This window comes from Symphalangus syndactylus, chromosome 5 (assembly GCF_028878055.3).
Source record: "Symphalangus syndactylus isolate Jambi chromosome 5, NHGRI_mSymSyn1-v2.1_pri, whole genome shotgun sequence".
NCBI lineage: Eukaryota > Metazoa > Chordata > Mammalia > Primates > Hylobatidae > Symphalangus > Symphalangus syndactylus.
In genome coordinates, this window is record NC_072427.2 from 67,355,537 (window position 1) to 67,370,904 (window position 15,368).

Sequence of the window (15,368 nt, forward strand, 5' to 3'; positions counted from 1 at the left end):
TGAATGTTGTTATATGAAGGGTGGTGGAAAAACCGTCTGAAGAGAGACAGAGGTGACTGCAGAGGAAGCTGGGGAAGATAGCAGTCCTAGTGGGCAGCAAAATATATTGGCAGAGGAAAGATAAGCAGGCAAGCATATTTCTAGGGCTAGTGGGAGGCAAGAAAGAAGGAGATAGGCAAGTAGGCCTCAGACATAAGCCTTAACCCAAGGCTCCTCTTGTCCCATCCCAGACTGTCTAGACCTATCCTAAATTTTCCTAACATCCTCAGTTCTTCCCCTATTGGGCACCTTGTCTCAGTCCTAGAAGCCACCACCAGCTGCCACTCCGTGGCACAAAGGGTGGGTGAGGGGAGACAGGGTTCCTAAGCCCAGTTAGGAGATGTGTTCCTTGCATCTGTAGTTGTTCTTTTTTTTCTTTTTTTTTTTTCTAGTTATTCTTTGAATACATATTCCTTTACAAACAAGGTCATGGATGTTGTCTGGCTGCTGCAGTACTTTCCATAGTATGCTTTGCTTGTTATACGATTATTAGGGGTTGGTCTGCAGCTGTTAACCTATATATGAGAGTGTTCCCATGTGTAGTGAATAAGTGATGCCCTGCCCAGATCCCCTTCTTGGGGTGGTGCACATCCCTAGCTGTGGGATTAGTTGCTCTTGGCAGGTTACCCTTGCCCTTCAGTGAACAGAAGTTCCTTCCCTGGGGGTTATCACTGACCCACTGCCAGTGAGTGACTGACAATGGGGGTACAAAAGGCCAGGCTCCTTGCCTCAAGGGGACCAACTCTATGGTGCCACTCTTGCTCTAGGGTTCTTAGTCTGTTTTGTGTTGCTATAAGGGAATGCTCGAAGCTGAGTAATTTATAAAGAATGGGTAATTTATAAAGAATTTATAAAGAATGTTCTGTGTTGCTATAAAGGAATGCCTGAGGCTGGATAATTTACAAAGAGGTTTATTTGGCTCATGGTTCTGCAAACTGTACAAGAAGCAATGGCACCAGCATTTGCTGCTGGTTAGGACCTCAGGCTGCTTCCGCTCATGGCCAAAGGTGAAGAGGAGCCCATGTGTACAGAGATCACATGTGAGAGAGGAAGCCAGCAGTGGGGAGGCGGTAAAGGGGTGGAGAGCATCAGGCTCTTTTTAACAATCAGCTCTCTCAGGTATTAACAGAGGAAGAACTCACTCCTTCCCACTACCCAGGGAGGGCATTCATCTGTTCATGAGAGATCTATCCCATGACCCAAACACTGCCCATTAGGCCTTACTTCCAACACTGGGGATCAAATTTTAACTTGAGGTTTGGGAGGACAAACATTCAAACTATAGCAGGTTCCCCACAGGATCAGACCAAAGCCAGTCTCCAGCTGGGGCCACGCCTTTTTTTTTTTAGCTTTATCCTCTTGCTCCATGCTACCTCCCACATTCCCCTCTCCTGAGAGACCATTCTCAGTAAGACATTTGCACAAGAATCTCTGTCTCAGGCTCCTCTTACAGGGAATCTGACCTACAACACATGCTTATTCACGTTTATTAGAAGACCTTTTTTGTCACCACAGTCACCAGATACATCTCCGGGTAAACCAAAGGTGAGATGAGAAGCAGCTTGATGGGACCCTCAAACCAAACTTTTACATACAAACCAACTCAACTGAAAATATGCCCAATATCTGTTCTCTTGTTGACACTAACCACATTCTATCAGATCCAAGATGAAGATTTACTTATTCAAAGGTAAATTTTTTCTCACTACAGAATATGAAGTATACTTATTAAAAAGAAGTAGCTATATAGCATTTATTATTAACACATTTGTTATAGTTATTTAAAATGTGGCTGGATGATTCCAGATTATCCTGTAATAATTATTCTTGCTACGAAAGTACAAATGTCACATTTTAAAATCAGTTCTTGGGTGTTTTTTTTTTCCCCCCATGAACTATAAACTCTGCTATTAAGGATGGTTGGGTCCCTGATAAAGAGGCTCTGGTTAATCTAGCAGGGTTTTAAAATAGATTAGATTTCCAGTTTGCAACTAATATAAATATAATTAAATACACGAAGGAAAAAGCAGAACATAATTTAATCTCCTGCTATGATTCACAAGTCATGTCAGGGTCATCATTTTAAACCTCAATTACAGTACTGTAGAAATGTAGTGAGATCGATGAGTGGCATTTAGGTTGAAAGAAAGCTAGATAGACCAGATTTTATTGCATGTATTTACAAAGATGGAATGCCATAACATCCGGTACCTCATCCACTGTTTTTCCTCCAATACTCTTATCCTAGTATAGGTTCTTGTAGAGTCCCCCATACTTAATCTCAGCTGACTAAATCCATTTTTCTAGACTACAATGAAAGAATCATGACTTTTTAATTTTCATGGAATTATTCTCTCAAATAACTTCCACCTAAAGAAGGATGCAATCATAGTTTAAATCCGATTTCTTAATGTATTTCAATGTATTCTCTTTGGTACAATCTGTTATATTTTCCATTTATGGTTTATGCTTTCTACGCTAAATTTTATTAATCAAATATACTGATCCTCATCTTCCTGACCCATGAGATTATCTGAGTGTCTTTTAAGGGGTTGTTTATGATTCGGTAACTAAACATCTTTTTTTTTTTTTTTTTAAAGAAGAAACTATCATTAAATGAGTAATTCCTATAATCTGAGAACTGTTTGCTGTTTCTAAAAAGATCCTTTGTATTGGTCAAATAAATCACAATATTTATAGAAGTTTGCAGTGTTTCAATATGTAAACAAAATTTTCATTAGGAACAAGAAAGAATACTATATTTACTAAGTTAACACATATATACACTGAAGAGGAGAGGTGATATAATTTATTTTTCTTTTCCATCCAAATTATCAGTAATAGTGGCTAAATGGTAAGATAGGCTAAAAAACTCTAAGTGACCCCATTTTACAAATTAAAGAAGTAAGTAAACATTAGAATGAATACAATTAAACAGGAGAGGCTGGGCACAGTGGCTCACACCTGTAATCCCAGCACTTTTGGAGGCAATTCTATTAACCAGTACAAGTTTAGCAAGCAAATTCAAAGAAGTCTGTTGTGCAACCATAGCCTTTGCAGTAGAATCTGCTATAGAGCCTATTATGAGGGATCCATTTCTTTCTTTCTTTTTTTTTTTTTCTTTGAGACAGAGTCTTGCTCTGTTGCCCAACCTGGAATGCAGGGGGGTGATCTCGGCTCACTGCAACCTCTGCCTCCCAGGTTCAAGCAATTCTCCTGTCTCAGCCTCCCGAGTAGCTGGGATTACAGGTGTGCACCACCACACCCAGCTAATTTTTGTATTTTTAGTAGAGATGGGGTTTCACCGCATTGGTCAGGCTGGTCTCAAACTCCTGACCTCAGGTGATCCACCCACCTCGGCCTGCCAAAGTGATGGGATTACAGGTGTGAGCCACTGTGCCCGGCCAAGGGACCAATTTCTAATCATTGCTTCATTTTCTTCATATCATGGAAAAAGACCCAACAAATGATGCCCATCTGAAAGGATGAAGGCCTCATGGCAATGTTCTCTTCAACCTATGATGTAGGTTAACAAGAGTGGACCAGTGTTCTGTTTCTGAATGATTATGGAGAAACGAAAGTACCATTAAAATTTCTAACCCATATTAGCCCTTTATCTTCCATCCATGAAGGCATAAGTTTGCCCATGTATAAGGTTGGCAGCAAAATCCTCCACAAATAAAAGTATACCCTATGGGTGCACGCGGGACCACCCCTTTTCCAATTCTATTGTTCACAGAAGCATAAGCAAGAAAAAATTAAGAGGTATGAGTCTCATGACAGCAGAGAAGTCTTGATCTGTGATCTTGGGAAAGCTGTCCATGACTATGGTGCTGTCTGCTTCTGGAGAAAAACGTCTCCGGTCAGCTTTACCTTAAAGTCTCCAATAGGTATACAGTTCCAAGAGTCTAGAGGTGCCCCTCTGAGTTGTGAGATTATGGACCCATAATTCAAAGTCTCAAAGTTTTGCTACATGTGGGCAGTAAGGGCAGTCTTTCTCTGATACTATTCGCAGAAGACACAGTCTCCAGATTCTAGATCATGAAGGGTTTGATTGTCCTTAGTTAGTGGATCAGGAAAAGCTTCCTTGACCTGGTGAAAATACATATTAACATAATGCATTGAGGCCTCATAGCATTTAGTTATATCAGAGTTTAGGAGCAGAAGATACATGAGGTTCTAAAATTAGGAGCACAGGCTTTCCAGTGACTATTTCATTGTCTTCTATTGGAAGCGGATCTGCAATATGTTTGACTATGACAATCCAGTCAATTCAGTTAGCTTTACCTAATGCTATGATACCTAAAAAAAACCTTATTAAACTGTTCTACAACTTGTCCAGTCAAACAAGTACCGTTATTGCTAGAGATTTCTCCAGGAATGCCCCAAGGGGGAAAACACATTTCCTACTAACCTTTTAGCTACTGTAGTAACAGCATCAGCCTCTTTGCATAGGAAAGCTTCCATACAACCAAAAAACATGCAATGAAAATGGCAATTGAATGAAATCCCTCTCTATATATTCAAATAGCCCATCAGGTAGCAGAAATGTACCTGAAGTTTTGAATGTATTTCCAGGATTGTGAGCATGACAAACCAAATGTTGGTCATAAACCATTTTCGCAATTTAGAACATTCACCACACCGATATGTATATTTTAAATCTGGATCATTTTCTCTCTTCAGTGATAACTTATAAAGTGCAGAGCCTTTAATAATGGAAGCTTTAAGGGCTCAGGAAGACCCAAGCAGCCATTTAGGCTTTCCATGAATCTATGATTAACACTGGATTTAAGTATCAATTGTTTCTCCAATTCAGGTGCATAGCACTGTTTATTAAATGGGTCATCACAGGAAATTTGACTAGGATCATGGAGTTCATTCAAACTACACATCTTAATGATTTCGATGCTGACTGATTTAGCATGAAAATCTCTGGCAGAGTATTTCCTTGGTATTCAATTAATTCTTTTCCTGCTTGGATTAATAGTTTTATAAATAGTCTCTTCATGAGTTCTGGGAATTCTTACCCAGTCCAAATGATATGATCCTAAAGCTATCAGAAACATGTACTCAAGAGTTCTTTCCATCCTTTCCATGAATCTCCTTGAAGGCACAATTCTCTAGGATTTTACTTGCTTATAAAGAGTTTATAGAAATGCATCAAAATTAGACAATTCACTGTGGAAATGACTCAAAATGGTCATGGTTAAAGACATAATTGACAAGAAAGTTTGTTTATTTCTGTGGCCTATGATGTTTTGCTTTTTTATTGTTGGTTTTTTTGTTGTTTTTTTTTTTTTTTTTTTGGACAGGGTCTCCCTCTGTTGTCCAGGCTAAAGTGCAGTGGCACAATCACAGCTCACTGCAGCCTCAACCTCTCAACTTCCTGGACTCAAGTGATCCTCTTGTCTCAGCCTCCCCAGTAGCTGGGAACACAGATGTGCAACACCATGCCTGGGTAACTTTTAAAAAAAATTTTTGTAGAGATGGGGGTCTCACCATGTTGTCCAGGCTGATCTCAAATTCCTGGGCTTAAGCAATCCTCCTGCCTTTCCCTCCCAAAGTGCTGGGTTTACAGGCATGAGCCACCGCCTCTGGCCAGCCTATAATAATTTAACATAATTGTAATTATGACTAACATACAGCAAGACATACCAGATTTTTAGGAATCTCATACAACTTTGGAATACAAAATAACATATCCATAAAAATATAACTCGAAGAAAGTTAAACATCATTTCTTATTTGACAATGTTTCCCATATAATTTAATATATCAAATAATCTTGTTTATTATCTCTCTTTTGGATGCTGCAAGGGACCTCTGTAACACCCCAAAGTTGGTTTGAGGTCAAAAAGACTTAATTTTGAACTTGAAATTTAATTTTGAAAAGCCTGTCAAATACATCAAAGGTTTAAAACACTTAACGAAAATAGGAACAGAGGTCACTTTAAAATAATAGTCATTCACTTAGCCAAAGTGATAATTAAAAGGTTTTAAAAAGCAAAAACCTTTATCCTTTGATAGAGAGGAGACTCAATTTAAATAACCAAAAGACCCACTAAAGACAGCAAGAGGCAGAATTTTGACAGAATTGGTCTCTCCTCTCTTCTCTCTCTCTCTTTTTACAGTTTATGTAAAAGGTGAACAAAAATATTTTACTAACTCTTATTAATTCTACATGAAAATCTTATGCAAAAGAAAACCAGTTTTACTTTTGTATTAACGTATTACAAACACTACAGTCAATAAAACATTATAAACAAATCCATTTACTCTCAGTCAGCTTTTGACCACACAAGATTTCCATAAACCTTTTATAATCTGACAAAATTTTTTCTTCTATTTTCCCAACTGTCTATATTTAGTTTTATCTATGCCTTTTTTATTCTTTTCATTTGAAACAACCTTTAACTAACTTCATAAAGTTTTTTCAACACACTTTTTTTTTGAGACGGAATCTCGCTCTGTTCCCCAGGCTGGAGTGCAGTAGCGCGATCTCGGCTCACTGCAACCTCTGCCTCCCAGGTTCGAGAGATTCTTCTGCCTCAGTTTCCTGAGTAGCTGGGATTACCGACCTGCACCACCACACCTGGTTAATTTTTGTATTTTTAGTAGAGATGGGGTTTCACCACGTTGGCCAGGCTTGTCTTGAACTCCTTACTTCAAGTGATTCACCTGCCTCAGCCTCCCAAAGTGCTGGGATTACAAGCGTGAACCACCGCGGCCTGGCCACACACCTTTTTATGCCTTTACCACTTTCCTTACCAAAAATGTATCTTGCTTTTCTTTATAAACTCCATATGCAGAACTGTTAACCCTAATTTCTTGTGAAAACTTAGGAAGTAAGAAATTTTGAACTGTTTCACCTAAGGTTTTTGGGTTTGTTTTTTGAGACAGGGTCTCATTCTGTTGCCTGGACTAGAATGCAGTGGCACAGTCACAGCTCACTGCAGCCTTGACCTCCTGGGCTCCAGCAATCCCCCAACCTCAGCCTCCTGAGTAGCTGGGACAGGCATGTGCACCACTCCCAGCTAATTTTCTGTATGTTTTGTAGAGATAGGATTTTACCATGTTGCCCAAGCTGGTCTTGAAATCCTGGGCTCAAGCAATTCACCTGCCTTGGCTTCCCAAAATCCTGGGATTACAGGCGTGAGCCACCATACCTGGCCTGTAAGTATTTATAGATGAAAATAATTTCATAATTTTTTAGAAAGATGTTTCCCCAATTTTTTGTTTATTAACAAATCTGAATATAACTAGCTTTTCTATGCCATACAAAAATGCCAACCTATATAAAGTTAAACTTATGTTTAATAATCTTTCAGATTTTTAACTTATTTAGAAATCACTTGGTTATCTCATAATCATCTATTATTGTAATATAACATAATTTTAAGATTTTAAATTACTTAAAATAATTTAGAAACTAACACAGGTATATTCCCTAATGTCTTCCCTAGCAGTCCTGGGTTCTGAGTACTCACATGGTACCTAGGACAGCTAAGAGGGCTGGGCCATTCTGAGTCCTGAAATTACGCTCTAGGTATACAACTCAGGACAGAGTACAGAGTTTTAAAGAGGATGCCTGGAGGATCTGATCACTCCCAGGATGGCCAAGAAGGGGTGACTCTTGGGCGTGACTCTGCTTTGAAGTTACTGGTCTAGGCAGTGAGGACATGACTCTAAGCCTCACCATGGCCACCTGTCCAGACTCCAGAAGCTCAAAACCAAAGACAAGCTCACAGGCTGGGCATGGTGGCTCATGCCTGTAATCTCAGCACTGGCCAAGGTGGGCGGATCACCTGAGGTCAGGAGTTTGAGACCAGCCTGGCCAACATGGCAAAACCCCATCTCTACTAAAAGTACAAAAAGTAGCCGGGCGTGGTGGCATGTGCTTGTAATCCCAGCTGCTTAGGAGGCTGAGGCAGGAGAATTGCTTGAACCCAGGAGGCGGAGGTTACAGTGAGCCAAGATTGCTCCACTGCACTCAAGCCTGGGCAATAAGAGTGAGACTCTGTTTCAAAAACAAAACAAAACAAACAAAAAACAAAGACAAGCTCACAGTAAAATGTGTGCAAGGCTTGGGGGAGCAAATCAAATAAGTGTTAAAAATATTACAGAATCAAGGCCAGGAATGGTGGCTCATGCCTGTAATCCCAGCACTCTGAAGATCTCGAGGTTACAAGCTCAAGACCAGCCTGGGCAACATAGTGAGACTCTGTCTTTAAAAAAAAAAAAAAAAAAAAAAAAATATATATATATATATATATATATAGAGAGAGAGAGAGAGAGAGAGAGAGACAGAGAGCTGAGTGTGGTGGCACATGCCTGTGGTTCCAGCTACATGGGAAACTGAGGTGGGAGGGTTGCTTGAGCCCATGCGGCTCAAGATTGCAGTAAGATGTGATCACACCACAGCACTTCAGCCTGGGTGACACAGGAAATCTTTGTCTCTTAAAAAAAAAAAAAAAAAGCAGAATCAGCAGTTTTGTGACCTTAAAACATCTATCAGAGACAGCATAGACCTGTCTGACCAGTAGACTAAAGCAAAAATGCCTGAATTATATTTAACTGACAATTCTGAAGCTATTTCTGTAACTGCCTGATGGGTTCTTTCTGCCCGCTGCCCAAACTCAATTCATTGAAATCGTGGCATTGTAGTAGAGAAAAAGTTTAACTGACGTGAGGTCAGCCCATACAGGAGAACTGCATTGGTTGGAGATGAAATCATAGGGGTTTGGAAAACAGTCCTCATCCCCTGAGTCTATAATACTTCTGGGTGGGGCCATAGGACCAGGTGAGTCATGAGTTATGGATCTGGGTGGGGTCAGTCTGTAAAACATCTCAAAAAAACCATCTTAGTTTCTACAATAGAATGTTATCTATAGGAGTAATCAGGGAAGCCACAGATCTTATGACCTCTGGACACAAGACCCCTGAGCAGTATGGGATTATAGAAACTATGCCTACATGTTAGCAGAGTTCAGGCCCTCCCATAATCCTATTCCTGTGGCCTTTCCTTAGTCTTAGAAAGATGGTTTTTGGTCACTGAGCAAGGAGGGGATTAGTTGTAGGGAGGGACTATTATCCTTGGTTTCAAGTTGAAGTATAAACTAAATTCCTCAGAAAGTTAGCAAGGCCTATGAAATGACTAAGGACAGTTTAGGAGTCAGCAGCAAGATGGAGCCAACTATGTCAGATTTTTCTTACTGTCATAATTTTGCAAGGTGGTTTCAATCCTATTATATTTTGCTAACCATTAAATGCTATCTTTAGTTACCAAATATTATCACATACATATAACACACAGACATACAGACATAAAGACAGAAGCAGATCTTATAACTTTCATAAACAATTCGCATTTGCTGGCTTTCAAATAGTCTCTTTTCCCCATTTAGACTATCAATATTCCAACTACCTAATTCATTGCCCTAAGCAATTGTTAGGCAATCCCAAATTTGTACTTCTAAAGGGATGCTCTTAGGTGGAACACAGTGAAAAATTCATATCTCAAAAGCACAGAGCTGAGACTTCGGGCCTAAATACTGTACCATTGGTTCCCTAAACCAAGGAAGAAAAGTGTCGGTAAAGGCCCAGTTTAGACAAGATGGCAAGGAAAAGCACCTTAAACAATGGTTTTATGTTAAATCAGTGGTAAGAGTTTCTAGTGACCCAGTCCTCCCTCTTCTCAGTGTAGATGCCCTTACGGATGATTTCCTTTATAGATGTAAATTTCATTTACAAAAGGGTTTCAAAGTAGCCAGCTAAATGCCAGAAAGATATATTTTAGAGACCAACTTAGTTCGATAGGCGGTCTTTTTAAGTTAGCTACTGTTTCTTTGCTAAAATTACTGAGTTCGGGGCAGAGCTCATTACTGAACTGTGCAAAGAAAGGATTTTTCTTTTTTCTTTTCTTTTGAGATGGAGTCTTGCTCTATTGCCCAGGCCAGAGTCGGAGTGCAGTGGTGCAATCTCGGCTCACTGCAACCTCTGCCTCCTGGGTTCAAGTGATTCTCTTGCCTCAGCCTCCTGAATAGCTGGGATTACAGGTGCGCACCACCACACCTGGCTAATTTTTGTATTTTTAGTAGAGACGGGGTTTCACCAAGTTGGTCAGGCTCGTCTCGAACTCCTGACCTTGTGATCTGCCCGCCCCGGCCTCCAAAAGTGTTGGGATTACAGGCATGAACCACCGCACCAGGCCAAAGAAAGCATTTTCTTTGCCTGGACTCAGCATGGATAGCTCTAACAAAGAAGCAAGCTTACTTTACCTAAGGGCTTACCTTTTTATCTTTTTATTGAGACAGTCTCACTCTATCACCCAGGCTGGAGTGCAGTGGTGTGACCATAGTTCATTGTAATCTTGAACTCCTAGACTCAAGCAATCCTCCTGCCTCAGCCTGTCTAGAAGCTAGAACTACAGGCATGAGCCATCATGCTCAGCTAATTTTATTTTCATTTTTTGTAGAGATGGGGCCTTGCTATGTTGCTTGGACTGGTCTTGAACTTCTGGCCTCAAGCGATCCTTCCACCTTGGATTACAGACATGAGCCACCACAGGTCCTCTATCTTCTATAAATACTTTATCCAGCTTTCTTTTCCCTTTCAGGGCAAGGCAGTAACAATGACAAAAGGTTAGAAGACTTAATTTTTCTGATTAGTCACTTAAGCTTATTTGCCTTTTACAAAGAATCTTTTAAAAGAATCTGTAAAAATATTGGAATCTTTTTAGAAGCTTCTGAACTTCAACAGCCATCCCTGGATAATACTAAATTGGGAGACTTCATTTTTATATGTACTTCCTAAAGTGCAGTGTTGTTCATTTGGGATGTTCCATCATAACTTTAGATTACCTTTAGTAAGATTTCACCATTTCTGTAAGTGTTTGCTGCTTCCAGGGCCTATACCTCACACAGTTATAGGTAGGTATAGCCAGAAGGTAGAGCACTCAGTTCCTCAGAAATTAAGGATTCCTTTATTTATGTATGTATTTATTTATGAGACGGAGTCTCGCTCTTTCGCCCAGGCTGGAGTGTAGTGGCGCAATCTCAGATCACTGCAACCTCTGCCTCCTGGGTTCAAGTGATTATCCTGCCTCAGTCTCCAAAGTAGCTGGGATTACAGGTGCCCACCACCAGGCCTGGCTAATTTTTGTATTTTTAGTAGAGACAGGGTTTCACCATGTTGGCCAGACTGGTCTCGAACTCCTGAGGTCAGGTGATCCGCCTGCCTCAGCCTCCCAAAGTCCTGGGATTACAGGCCTGAGCCACCACGCCCAGCCCAAGGATTCCATTTTTACGTTGAATCTTGTATTTGGCTCTCAGATCCCCTTGATTAACTTGACTAATGATTTTTCCCCACCGAAGCACACAAGAAAAAGAAACAAAGGGTATAGAACATAAAATTCCTTGTGAGTTTCTTACAGCCAGAGTTCATACCCCTGCAGTATTGCTTTTATTAAAATATTTACTGGCGGTTTCTATCTGACCCAGTCAGATACCCGAGGCATCTAACTGGATCCAAGCCAGTTAATTATCAGATCCAATCAAATCCTGGACCCAGTCCAATGTCTATCGACTTCTAAACTCAGCTAAGATCAAAAATTTGCTCAAGCAAGCTTGAACAGCTGAAAACGGCAATGTATGGAGATTCAGAATCCGAGAGAGAATGTAGCCACAATCTCCAGTTGCTGCAAGAGAGCAGTGGACACTGCGAGAGGAGGGGCCCAGCAGGCACCTCTTGTGGTCACTCAGTGCTCCTGGGGGGTCACTAGGAGCTCTACTTTGGGGTCCATTTCTGACACCATCTGTTAAAAGAAAAACTTTAGACAAATTACATTTAGCAGAGTTCAATTGAACAAAGAATGACTTGTGAATCAGACAGACCCCTGAACCAGGATAGCTTTGGAGTGACTCCAGTGCTGCTGAGTGGTTGGAGAGAATTTATGCACAGAAAAAGGAAAGTGACCTAAGAAAATAGAAGGTACAGAAACAGCTGGATTGGTTACACCATGACATTTCCCTTATTTGAGCATGGTTTGAACAGTTGGCCACCTCTGACTGGCTGAAACTTGGTGACTGGTACAAGAGTAGGTTACAATCTGTTTAATCATTAGGTTATAGTTCACTATGTAAGGAGAACCTTTAGGTTGAACTTAAAATATTGAAGGAGGCAGCTTTAGGGTAAATTTAACACTAGGAAGCTGTAAGTAGTTTATTATGGGTGATACACAGAGTCAGGGAAGAAGGCAGACAGAGGTGGAAAGATGGGTGAGACCAGGTAATAAAGAATCTTATGTTATATTCATAAGTCCATAATTTATTCCTGCCAGCACCACATACCTATTTGTTTAAAAATTTTCATTTCCATAGCCCCCCTAGACTTCCTCATGAAGGAATTTCCTAAGACTTTGACCTTGATGAATTCTGATTCATTGACAACTCCTTCTTTATTTTCTTATTTTTATTTTTTCACTTTCCTATGGTCCTGAGACCACTCCTTTCTGAGTACAAGCATCTTGGCTGGCCTAGAATATAGTCACAACTGTGTTCCATGGACTTTACTGAAGGTGGAACAACTGTCTTCCCAGCATCCCGTCTGTACTGGTCCATTTGCATTGCTATAAAGGCAATTTATAATTCACAGTTTATTACGGCTCACAGTTCTGCAGGCTTACAGGAAGCATGGGACGAGCATCTGCTCCCGGTGAGGCCTCAGGGAGCTTCCAAACATGGTGGAAGGGAAAGGTGGAGTTGGCATATCACTTGGCAAGAACAGGAGCAAGAGAGAGAGGAGGAAGATCACAGACTCTTTTAAACATCCAGATCTTTCATGAACTCATTACTGCAGGGAGGGTACATAGCCACACATCAGAGATCTGCCCCCATCATCCAAATACCTTCCACTAGGTCCAACTCCAACATGGCGGTCACATTTCAACATGAAATTTGGAGGGGAAAAACATCCAAATGATATCATCTTACAGACTGTTGTTCTCTGGTGGGCTGTTTGGGAAATGCTGGTTTAGACACATTTCTCAAACTTGGCAATATGACTCCACTGGACAATAAAAAGGGGTTTCCAGGTATTTCAAGATAAAGGGATTTATCCTCAGGAGCTGCAAACATAAGCTAGGTTTTCTCACAGTGTTAACATCTTGGTTTCAGTTACATGGGTCACCAGATTGATACAGATTTAGCTGAGGTAATAAATCACTGCTTCAGCAATCTTAACAGTCAAGTCAGTTATCTAACGATGATTTGACAAGTAATGAGGTCACCTGTCATTTCCTCCCATAAGTAATTCAACTGCACTTAGTTCATAAAACACATGGCTAGAAAAGCATCTAAATCAATTCCTACAGATCAGAGAGAGAGAGATGTCCCCATCACCATGAAGCAGAAGTTACAAAGAAAGGGGGGAAGATGCTATGCAGCTGGCCTTGAACATAGAGAATCGGACTACAAGCCAAGGAATGCAGGTGGCATCTAGAGGCTGAAAAGGGCAAGGAAATGGATTCTCCCCTTGATCCTCCAGAAGGAACACAGCCCACACTTTGATTTTAGATTTCTGACCACCATGTCTATAAGATGATCAATTCATCTCTTGATATGGCCTCCTCCTGTTCATTCCCACTGCTCTCCAGTTTAGACTCTCCCTTTGGATTTGCCTCTTTTCTGAATCCATCCTCTCAAGTTGTTTTCTTAAAAATCAAATCTTACTATGTCACAGGGTTTGAAGTGCATGAATACTCACTGACTCTAGTTAGGCTCCTTTCCTGGAATATCATTAGAAAACAGAAGTAAGGGTTGTTTACAATTCCCATCAAAGACATTTGGTGTGATCTCAGGAAGGCTTAACAGGGATGTGATTATAGCTAAAAAAAAAAAAAAAAAAAAAAAAAAAAAAGCTTAAAACAAATTGTACTACACTCTGAAGAATGCATTAACCAAATGGGCTAGGTAGGGTAGAGATTTTTCCACGCTTATCCAGCACTGAATGGAGGCAAATTCACTGACTTTGGCAGCCATCAGTAAGACTGGAGGTGAGGATACCTGGATTTTTAGGAAGGGTTTTTCCTAAATAGTAGGTATTGTTATCCAATCAGGAAGTTCTGTCCTGATTTAAAAGCTCATCATATAAGAGTTAGTTATCAGGAGTCAGTCAACTTGCTCACCTCTAGATGTGATAACACTGAGGTCCAGATCCTCCTGGTGATCAACACAAACTGGATTAAGAGTCAGCGACTCTTAAGATTCAGAGATCTTCAGATCCTGAATCCTAGTCCAACGATAACCACACTCTTGCCTGCTATAACTAACCCCTGCTTCAAGAAGTACACAAAAGAGGGATCACTACTACAGTCAAAGAAAGGAGGAAAGTTTTTTTTTTTTGAGATGGAGTTTCACTCTTGTTGCCCAGGCTGGGGTGCAATAGCATGATCTCGGCTCACTGCAACCTCCGCCTCCCAGGTTCAAGGGATTCTCCTGCCTCAGCCTCCCAGGTTGCTGGGATTACAGGAATGTGCCACCATGCTCGGCTAATTTTGTATTTTTAGTACAGACGGGGTTTCTCCATGTTGGTCAGGCTGGTCTCGAACTCCCAACCTCAGGCAACCTGCCAGCCTTGGCCTCCCAAAGTGCTGGGATTACAGGCGTGAGCCACTGTGCCCGGCCGAAAGGCAGAAAGTTCTAAGAAGGAGAGGTCAACATTGGCAAATGCCACAAAAGGCACAAGATGGGAATTAAATTTTTCCATTAGATTTGGCAATTAAGCAATGGCTGACGTTGTTCAGTGGAGTGAAAAGCTGAGAAGGGAATGACAGGTTAGGAAACATTCACCTTAAAGCTAGGCAACTCCTTTGAAAAGAGTCTACTAGGGTTAAGGGAGGATCCATGCCCTACAGGTTGACTTTTAAATCATATTCCCTTTGGTTTTGCATTTGAATCACAGCGAACTTTCTCCTCTCCAAATGTTGATTTGACACATTTAAGTCTTACCATGGCTCTCTTCTCAGTCCACCTGCAGGTCAAGGAACTAATGAGGTGTGGAGTAACTAAAGGTCAAAAAACAAAGAGGAAGAAACAAAGGGCCAAAAAACCCCAAACCTTAAATCAGGTCCCGAGTCAGATACGCTGTAACAAATTCTGCTTCAAGTTTAATATTCTTGTTTTGATGATGTTTAAAAAAAGAAAAAAGCAAGTGTCTGGAAAATTAAAAGGCTGGGAGGGTGGGGGGCATTTTAATTGGAATGCTTTCTCGTATCTCATCCACTATCCGCACCCCATCGCCCTGCAAATTATTAGCTGTTGCGGAGTTGG

The 15,368-nt window shown here is 40.8% G+C and overlaps 1 long non-coding RNA gene across 2 annotated transcripts; it reads right to left on the reverse strand.

Annotated features, from left to right (window-relative positions):
- Positions 1-2,833: 2,833 nt before the first annotated feature.
- Positions 2,834-14,434, reverse strand: LOC129483239 (uncharacterized). 2 transcript variants are annotated; one of them, XR_010121083.1, is made up of 4 exons: positions 14,225-14,434; positions 10,332-10,650; positions 5,542-5,645; positions 2,834-4,131 (listed from the first exon to the last, which is right to left on the reverse strand). It is a non-coding gene; the product is annotated as an uncharacterized lncRNA (long non-coding RNA). The 2 variants fall into 2 exon arrangements; XR_008657993.2 differs by lacking the exon at positions 14,225-14,434 and having other exon boundaries at positions 10,332-11,610.
- Between the last annotated feature and the right edge of the window lie 934 nt (positions 14,435-15,368).